At 38.7% G+C, this 7,589-nt stretch overlaps 1 long non-coding RNA gene across 1 annotated transcript; it reads right to left on the bottom strand.

Annotated features, from left to right (window-relative positions):
- Positions 1-717: 717 nt before the first annotated feature.
- Positions 718-3,494, bottom strand: LOC142831059 (uncharacterized). The gene is made up of 2 exons (XR_012906675.2): positions 2,964-3,494; positions 718-2,767 (listed from the first exon to the last, which is right to left on the bottom strand). It is a non-coding gene; the product is annotated as an uncharacterized LOC142831059 (long non-coding RNA).
- Between the last annotated feature and the right edge of the window lie 4,095 nt (positions 3,495-7,589).

Below are 7,589 nucleotides of genomic sequence, written 5' to 3'. Positions count from 1 at the left end.
CCCTGAGGAAACTCACTGTACGACATTTAAAATGTCAGAGAGAGAAGAATACAAACTGGAACTATAAAACCATATTAGAAATAAAACCTTATGGGAAACTATATGGCAAAATCTGCTGTTGTAACAATGATCACTGTAGTTCACATTGAATTTAAGGGCAGTTTTGTATGCCATGATCACAAGATCAGAACTATTAGCCACTGGCAAAAGATGTTTGGAATAGAATTCTGATTTCAATATTATATTTTGGACTGTCCTGCAGTTTATATCTGCATGTGTATATAAATTATTGTGATCTTAAGAATGCTGCTATAACTTTTTGTCCTTTTATTCCCATATGGACAGCAATATTTTCATAAGTTGCCAGCATAAGTTAATGAAGAATTAAGGCTTCCACTAATAATAATACTATGATGGCTGCTTCTTACTGTGTAATGCAAACTGTCAGTACAGCACAATACTATTGTTGTCACAAATATATTTTAGCAGTCTTTCACATTGTCAAAGTAGCCAAAAGTGTTTGTTTCAAGATCTGAGAAGATTTTATTTTACAGAAGTTCTAGAAAAAGAATCTGTTATTTGGTACTAGGTGAAGGAAAGCTACAGGCAAATGATTTCTTTGTAGTATATTTATCCCCTAACGTGCTCTAGCACAACAAAATTGTGTCCTTGAACTAAGGGTATGAAATGATACTATTAAGGAAGACAAGGCAAATAGACAAAGAAAGTCATTTATTTTCACTGACCCCGCTGGTCAACTGTATTGAAGTTCAGTGCTATAGAATCAAGCATTGCCATCATATCTGTAATTACTGCATCAAGGAGACTCGAGGAATGCTCATAAGAAGAGAAACAGACCTTTACATTATATAAGGAGACTAAAAAGAGTGTTAAAGAGGAAAGTATTGTTTCTACTTTGATACTTGGCAATTGTAGAACTATGGATAGATGCTATTGTTACATAGATTTGGTGCATGCATTGCAGTGTTCACTATTAAAAGGTCAATATTTTACATGTATTAGGTATAGGAGTAAATTGTAGAATCTCAGATAGTACTTTGCAGTAACTACTGGCAACCACTGACTTTTTTATATCAACTCATGTATGGTGCTTTAGTGCCCAACATCTTCATGTTCACCTTCTCTGTGTGAATTGGCTGAAATCTCTGGCATCACTAATCACTTCTGAACAAATGTGTTTACTTTGCAAGAAAGAAAGAGCTATGAGGCATGCTATCTTGGAAATTATTAAATATTGTGTATCTCTTCAGTGACCAAAGTTTGTTCTAGAACTCACTGTTTTTCACTGAAATGAGTGTTTAAATTGACAATGGAGAAACTTTTGCCACAAAACAAATGTAAGCAGTTGAAAAGGAATCAGACAGGTGAGTTACTTGTATGTATTCAAAAACATGGGAAACATGGGAAATCAACACTGCCCCTGATACATGCAGAAGCTAACCATTGTCAGTAAAAATTAATGGCATGACCAATCCAAAAAACCATTAAGTGCATCAATAACAGTGTCACAACATTCTAAAATATGGAGTGAAAGTCACATATATAATATACATATACATAATTTCTCTTTTAAAGGAAAACTTTAACTGAAATGTGCTTATTTTAAATAGACTCAGTAAGATCGAGGACACAAAATACATATTCTTTAATTGTTAGAGGACACTTAAACAAGACTGAAAGAAATAAACCTAATTACTATGTAATTAACTCCAAACTACATAAACAACAAGAGACATGTATTAGATAATTATCTCTTCAGTAAATCCCATTGCCAGTAATAGAATCCAGAATGAACAAAAACAATGAGTTAAAAAGGAGACATCCCATTTGGGAAATTTGTGTGGGCTTATATTTGACAATTAAAAATGTACAGAGTGCTAATGGACATGATGCCTTCATAGCAGGCAAGCCAATGCCTGTCTTTCTCAACAGCAATCTTGTAATATTAGCAATGTTACTATATACTTGCAAAGGTCTTTTCTCATGCTATGCAGCACTTTACTAGGAGTCCTGTTAAAATTAAATAAGACTTCTCATTGCTGTGGAGTGAGACGATCCTCAAACATAAAGTTTCATGGAATGATTCCCTCCCTTACTCTCCCACCCAGATCCACACACATTGTTTTCAGGTTCTGAGAACTTGGTTTTTAATGGAAAGACTGACATTACTTTGTAAATTTCAGCGTCTGCTACCTGCATATTTTTTTAGTTGTTGCTTATAGTTTATCAAAATTAATTTATCCATTTATCAATATATAGTTTGCTGTAATATGTGTAATACACACCTCTTTTGAAATGAAAATTAAAGGTGTATGCACACCCCATATGGCCTGGGGTGGAAAAGTGGTATCCTGTCTCAGTTTCTCCTTCTGCTCAGATTTCCTTAGGAAGTCCATAGCACAGTCCTGTAGTAATTATAACCGTCTTCTTCTGGAGTCTATTTATTTAGCCCTTACACTCATAGGGCCTCCAGGCCACAACTTCATTTCTGTGTCCCTCTCTGTGAGGCATGAGTTCCCCAAGCTGGATCCAGTCTTGTTCCTTCATCTCTTCCTGAATCAAGAGCACTCTTCCCCAGATTCTGTTTTTCCCAGAGCTGCAGTCAGTTCAAACTGTCCCATTATTGCCTACAGTACTCACCTACAGCTGCTTCTGTATGAGCTCCTTTGAAGTTCCACATCCGGCACAGATATATATAAGGGCAGGGCTAACTGGACAGATCTGCTTGTTCCAAGGCGTCCTGAAACTTAAAGAGAGGGATGTCCTGTTACTACATAATGCCATTACTACATAAAGACATTTTACAAAAAACTTTCAATTCAGAGATTCTAGCTCATATAAAGAACGTTTTATATAACTTATGCTAATATTATAATGCATTTTATTGCTTTTTGCAGTTAAGTATATATTATAATCAGCCCAGGGAATTCACACAGCCCTACTTTTCAGAATTGCTGTTCACTCACAACTCCCATTCAACGGAGTTAAAGGTTCTCCACACCTCAGAAAATTAGGACTTTGATATAATCAGTGAAAGCATGATTCTAACTGAGAAGAGTGACTCTGTAAGAGTGGCATTGTGAAATTCCAGGATCATGTGTTCCACTGATTTGAATATCAATTTTTTCTCAGTGAAGGAAAACTATTCCCTCCCCTGCCCTGCCCTCCACCTGCAAGAGCTCAACTTGTCTGTCAGAGACCAAGCAAAACTGTGGAGTTTTCTATCATGGGCACGATCTTCAGATATTAGGAAGCCACAATAAAAATTATTCTTCAACTACATCTATGCAAACCCAGAGCTTTCAGATAATGAAACCTTGCCAAATCCACTTAAACCTGATGTCACTGCTAATCTAAGCATTATACAATTTACTTCTGAACTATATTCAGCCTGCAAAACTTTGTTCATTGGTGTTGATATGCAAGCAGAGGCTACCCGTGCTCGTGGTGGAGAGAGGCATGAAAGGAGGTGAGCAGAGTGAGAGCTCTTGCTTGATAATTAAAATTCAGGGGGGCATTTGACTCATCTAAGGAAAAATGTGACCCCCCCCATATGCCCTCCCCCATGTGTCACCTCTGTATGCAAGATGGAAGGAACTCATTTGTTAATGTTTAACCATTACAAACCTTTCCTCTTTGAATATTACAGCCCAGAATGAGTTTGAGTTTGAAAAAAACCCACCAAAACATATTTTTAAGAGCAAACTGAACAATTAACAAAACTATCCAAAGCCCAAGATTTGGTGGTGATGGGAGACTTCAACTATCCAGACATATGTTGGGAAACTAACACAGCGAGGCACAGGCTATCCAATAAGTTTCTGGACTGCATTGGAGACAACTTTCTGTTTCAGAAGGTTGAAAAAGCTACCAGAGGAGAAGCTGTTCTGGATTTGGTTTTAACAAATAGGGAGGAACTAGTTGAGAACTTGAAAGTGGAAGACAGTATAGGGGACAGTGATCACGAAATAATAGAGTTCATGATCTTAAGGAAAGGTAGAAGGGAGACCAGCACAATTGAGGTTATGGATTTCAGGAAGGCAGATTTTGATAAGCTCAGAGAACTTGTAGGTAAGGTCCCATGGGAAGCAAGACTGAAGGGAAAAACAACTGAGGAGAGTTGGAAGTATTTCAAAGGGACGTTGTTAAGGGCCCAAAAGCAAACAATTCCGCTGTGTAGGAAAGATAGAAAATATGGCAAAAGACCAGCTTGGCTTAACAAGGAGATCTTGCATGATCTCAAAATAAAAAAGGAGTCATATAAAAAATGGAAACTAGGACAACTAACAAAGGATGAATATAGGCAAGCAACACGGGAATGCAGGGGCAAGATTAGAAAGGCAAAGGCACAAAATGAGATCAAACTAGCTACAGGCATAAAGGGAAACAAGAAGACCTTTTATAAATACATTAAAAGCAAGAGGAAGACCAAGGACAGGGTAGGCCCACTGCTTAGTGAGGAGGGAGAAGCAGTAACAGGGAACTTGGAAATGGCGGAGATGCTCAATGACTTCTTTGTTTCAGTCTTCACCGAGAAGTCTGGAGGTGTGCCTAACGTAGTGAATACAAGCAGAGAGAGGGTAAGTTTAGAAGATAGGATACACAAAGAACAAGTTAAAAATCACTTAGGAAAGTTAGATGTCAGCAAGTCACCAGGTCCTGATGAAATGCATCCCAGGATACTCAAGGAGCTGATAGAGGAGGTATCTGAGCCTTTAGCTATGATCTTTGAAAAATCATGGCAGACAGGGGAGATTCCAGAAGACTGGAAAAGGGCAAATATTGTGCCCATCTATAAAAAGGGGAATAAGAACAACCCAGGAAATTATAGACCGGTCAGTTTAACGTCTGTCCCAGGGAAGATAATGGAGCAGGTAATTAAGGAAATCGTATGCAAACACTTGGAAAGTAATAAAGTGATAGGGAATAGCCAGCATGGGTTTGTGAAGAACAAGTCATGCCAAACTAATCTGATAGCTTTCTTTGATAAGATAACGAGCCTTGTGGATAAGGGAGAAGCGGTGGATGTCATATACCTAGACTTTAGTAAGGCATTTGATACGGTCTCGCATGATATTCTTATTGATAAACTAGGCAAATATAACTTAGATAGGGCCACGATAAGGTGGGTGCATAATTGGCTGGATAACCGTAGTCAGAGAGTTGTTGTTAACGGTTCTAAATCCTGCTGGAAAGGGATAACAAGTGGAGTTCCTCAAGGGTCTGTTTTGGGACCCGTACTATTCAATATCTTCATCAATGATGTAGATATTGGGATAGAGAGTACTCTTATTAAGTTTGCAGATGATACCAAACTGGGTGGGGTTGCGACTTCTTTGGAGGATAGGGACATAATTCAAAATGACCTTAGCAAGTTAGAGAAATGGTCAGAGGTAAACAGGATGAGGTTTAATAAAGAAAAATGCAAAGTGCTCCACTTAGGAAGGAACAATCAGTTCCATACATACAAGATGGGAAGCGACTGTCTAGGAAGGAGCATGGCGGAAAGGGATCTAGGGGTCATAGTGGACCACAAGTTGAATATGAGTCAACAGTGTGATGCTGTTGCAAAAAAAGCAAATATGATTCTAGGTTGTATCAACAGGTGTGTTGTAAGCAAAACTCGTGAAGTCATTCTGCCACTCTACTCTGCACTAGTTAGGCCTCAGCTGGAGTACTGTGTCCAGTTCTGGGCGCCACATTTCAAGAAAGATGTGGAGAAATTGGAAAGGGTACAGAGAAGAGCGACAAGAATGATTAAAGGTCTAGAGAACATGACCTATGAAGCCAGGCTTCATGAACTGGGCTTGTTTAGTTTGGAAAAAAGAAGATTAAGGGGGGACACGATAGCGGTTTTCAAATATCTAAAAGGGTGTCACAAGGAGGAAGGCGAAAATTTGTTCCTCTTGGTTTCTGAGGACAGGACAAGGAGTAATGGGCTTAAAGTGCAGCAGGGGAGGTTTAGATTGGACATTAGGAAAAAATTCCTAACTGTCAGGGTGGTCAAATATTGGAATAAATTGCCAAGGGAGGTGGTGGAATCTCCCTCTCTGGAGATATTTAAGAACAGGTTAGATAGACATCTGTCAGGGATGGTGTAGACGGAGCTTGATCCTGCCTTGAGGGCGGGGGGCTGGACTCGATGACCTCTCGAGGTCCCTTCCAGTCCTATTATTCTATGATTCTATGATTCTATGAAATCTGATATGTAAAACAAAACCAGACTTCCCCTCCTCCCAAATCAATAGAGCTCCCACATTGTCATGTTATACACAGTCACTTTTCAGGGATGAAGTTACTTGAAACTTAGCAGTGTCGGTACTGTTAAACCAGAGACATTTACAACAGTTTGCCTAATGCAAGACTAAGATAGAATGCTTGAAAGATACCCTTTGAACTGGATTTCTCTTTTGAGGATCTCTGTAGTGCTTCAAGAAAAACTGAATGACTGAAGGACAAACTGAACTGTTCACTTTGCTTTGTGATATACTGTACTTTATTGCTAAGCTCATATCAAATAACAAATCTTATTCCACACAGATATGAGTCAGCATTCCAACATTTTCCCTCATTAAGTATCTTAAGAATGATTATCTGTTCGCTGATCAGTACTCCCCACATAATACAGCATAACATAATTTTTAGCAGCAACGTTAATGATTGCACCTGGGACTTTGAACTTGTATAGAATTGTTCCATTTTCATTTATTGTCAACAGTGCAATGTCAGATCCTCCACCAGTTAGTAAGTTACCCACCATTTACACTAGTCTTGCCTAATGGATAGCAATAATTAATATGCTTCTAATAACTTACTGAACTGTGACCTAAACAAGTTAAATACTACAACTCAGAGAGAAGATGCATGCATATGTCCATGGCTACCAATCTGCTGCATGGAATGTGAATTACAATGCTTAATGAATTATTCATAATGGTAAGAAATTAGCTTGGAATGGCAATCAAGTCATAGGAAGGACACAATTTTTCAAAACTGAGAGAGAAAGTAGGTTTTTGTTGTTTAGAGGCAAGAGGGAAGAGGCTTACAAGGGGAGACCACCCATCTGGCTGGCAGGCAAAGCCTGTTTTTTCTAATTTTGAATTCTCTGAAATATTCTAAAAGCACTCATCTGTGCCATTTTCACAAACCCTGGCCATGAACTTCACTGACCTCCTAAGTGTGTGCACAATGGAAATAGCAAACTGAAGACAGTGGATAATAGTTCCTGACATGCAACAGAGGACATAAGGACAGAAAGGGGAGCCTTATATATCTCACCTATGGTTGACTCATCTAGGCTGACCCATCTTCAGACTTCAATCTTTCTATAACACATACCTCTCTTCTACACTCAGGGTATGTCTACACTACAGTGTTAGTTCGAACTAACGGACGTTAGTTCGAACTAACATTCATAGGCGCTACACTAGCGCTCCGCTAGTTCGAATTTGAATCGAACTAGCGGAGCGCTTAGTTCGAACTAGGAAAACCTCATTTTACGAGGATTAAGCCTAGTTCGAATTTACTAGTTTGAATTAAGGGGTGTGTAGCCCCTTAATTCGAACTAG

The sequence above is a fragment of the Pelodiscus sinensis genome, chromosome 12, assembly GCF_052426305.1.
Source record: "Pelodiscus sinensis isolate ZL-2025 chromosome 12, ASM5242630v1, whole genome shotgun sequence".
Taxonomy (NCBI): Eukaryota; Metazoa; Chordata; order Testudines; family Trionychidae; genus Pelodiscus; species Pelodiscus sinensis.
Note: the sequence above shows the minus strand (reverse complement) of the source record. Positions and strands in the feature narration are given on the sequence as shown.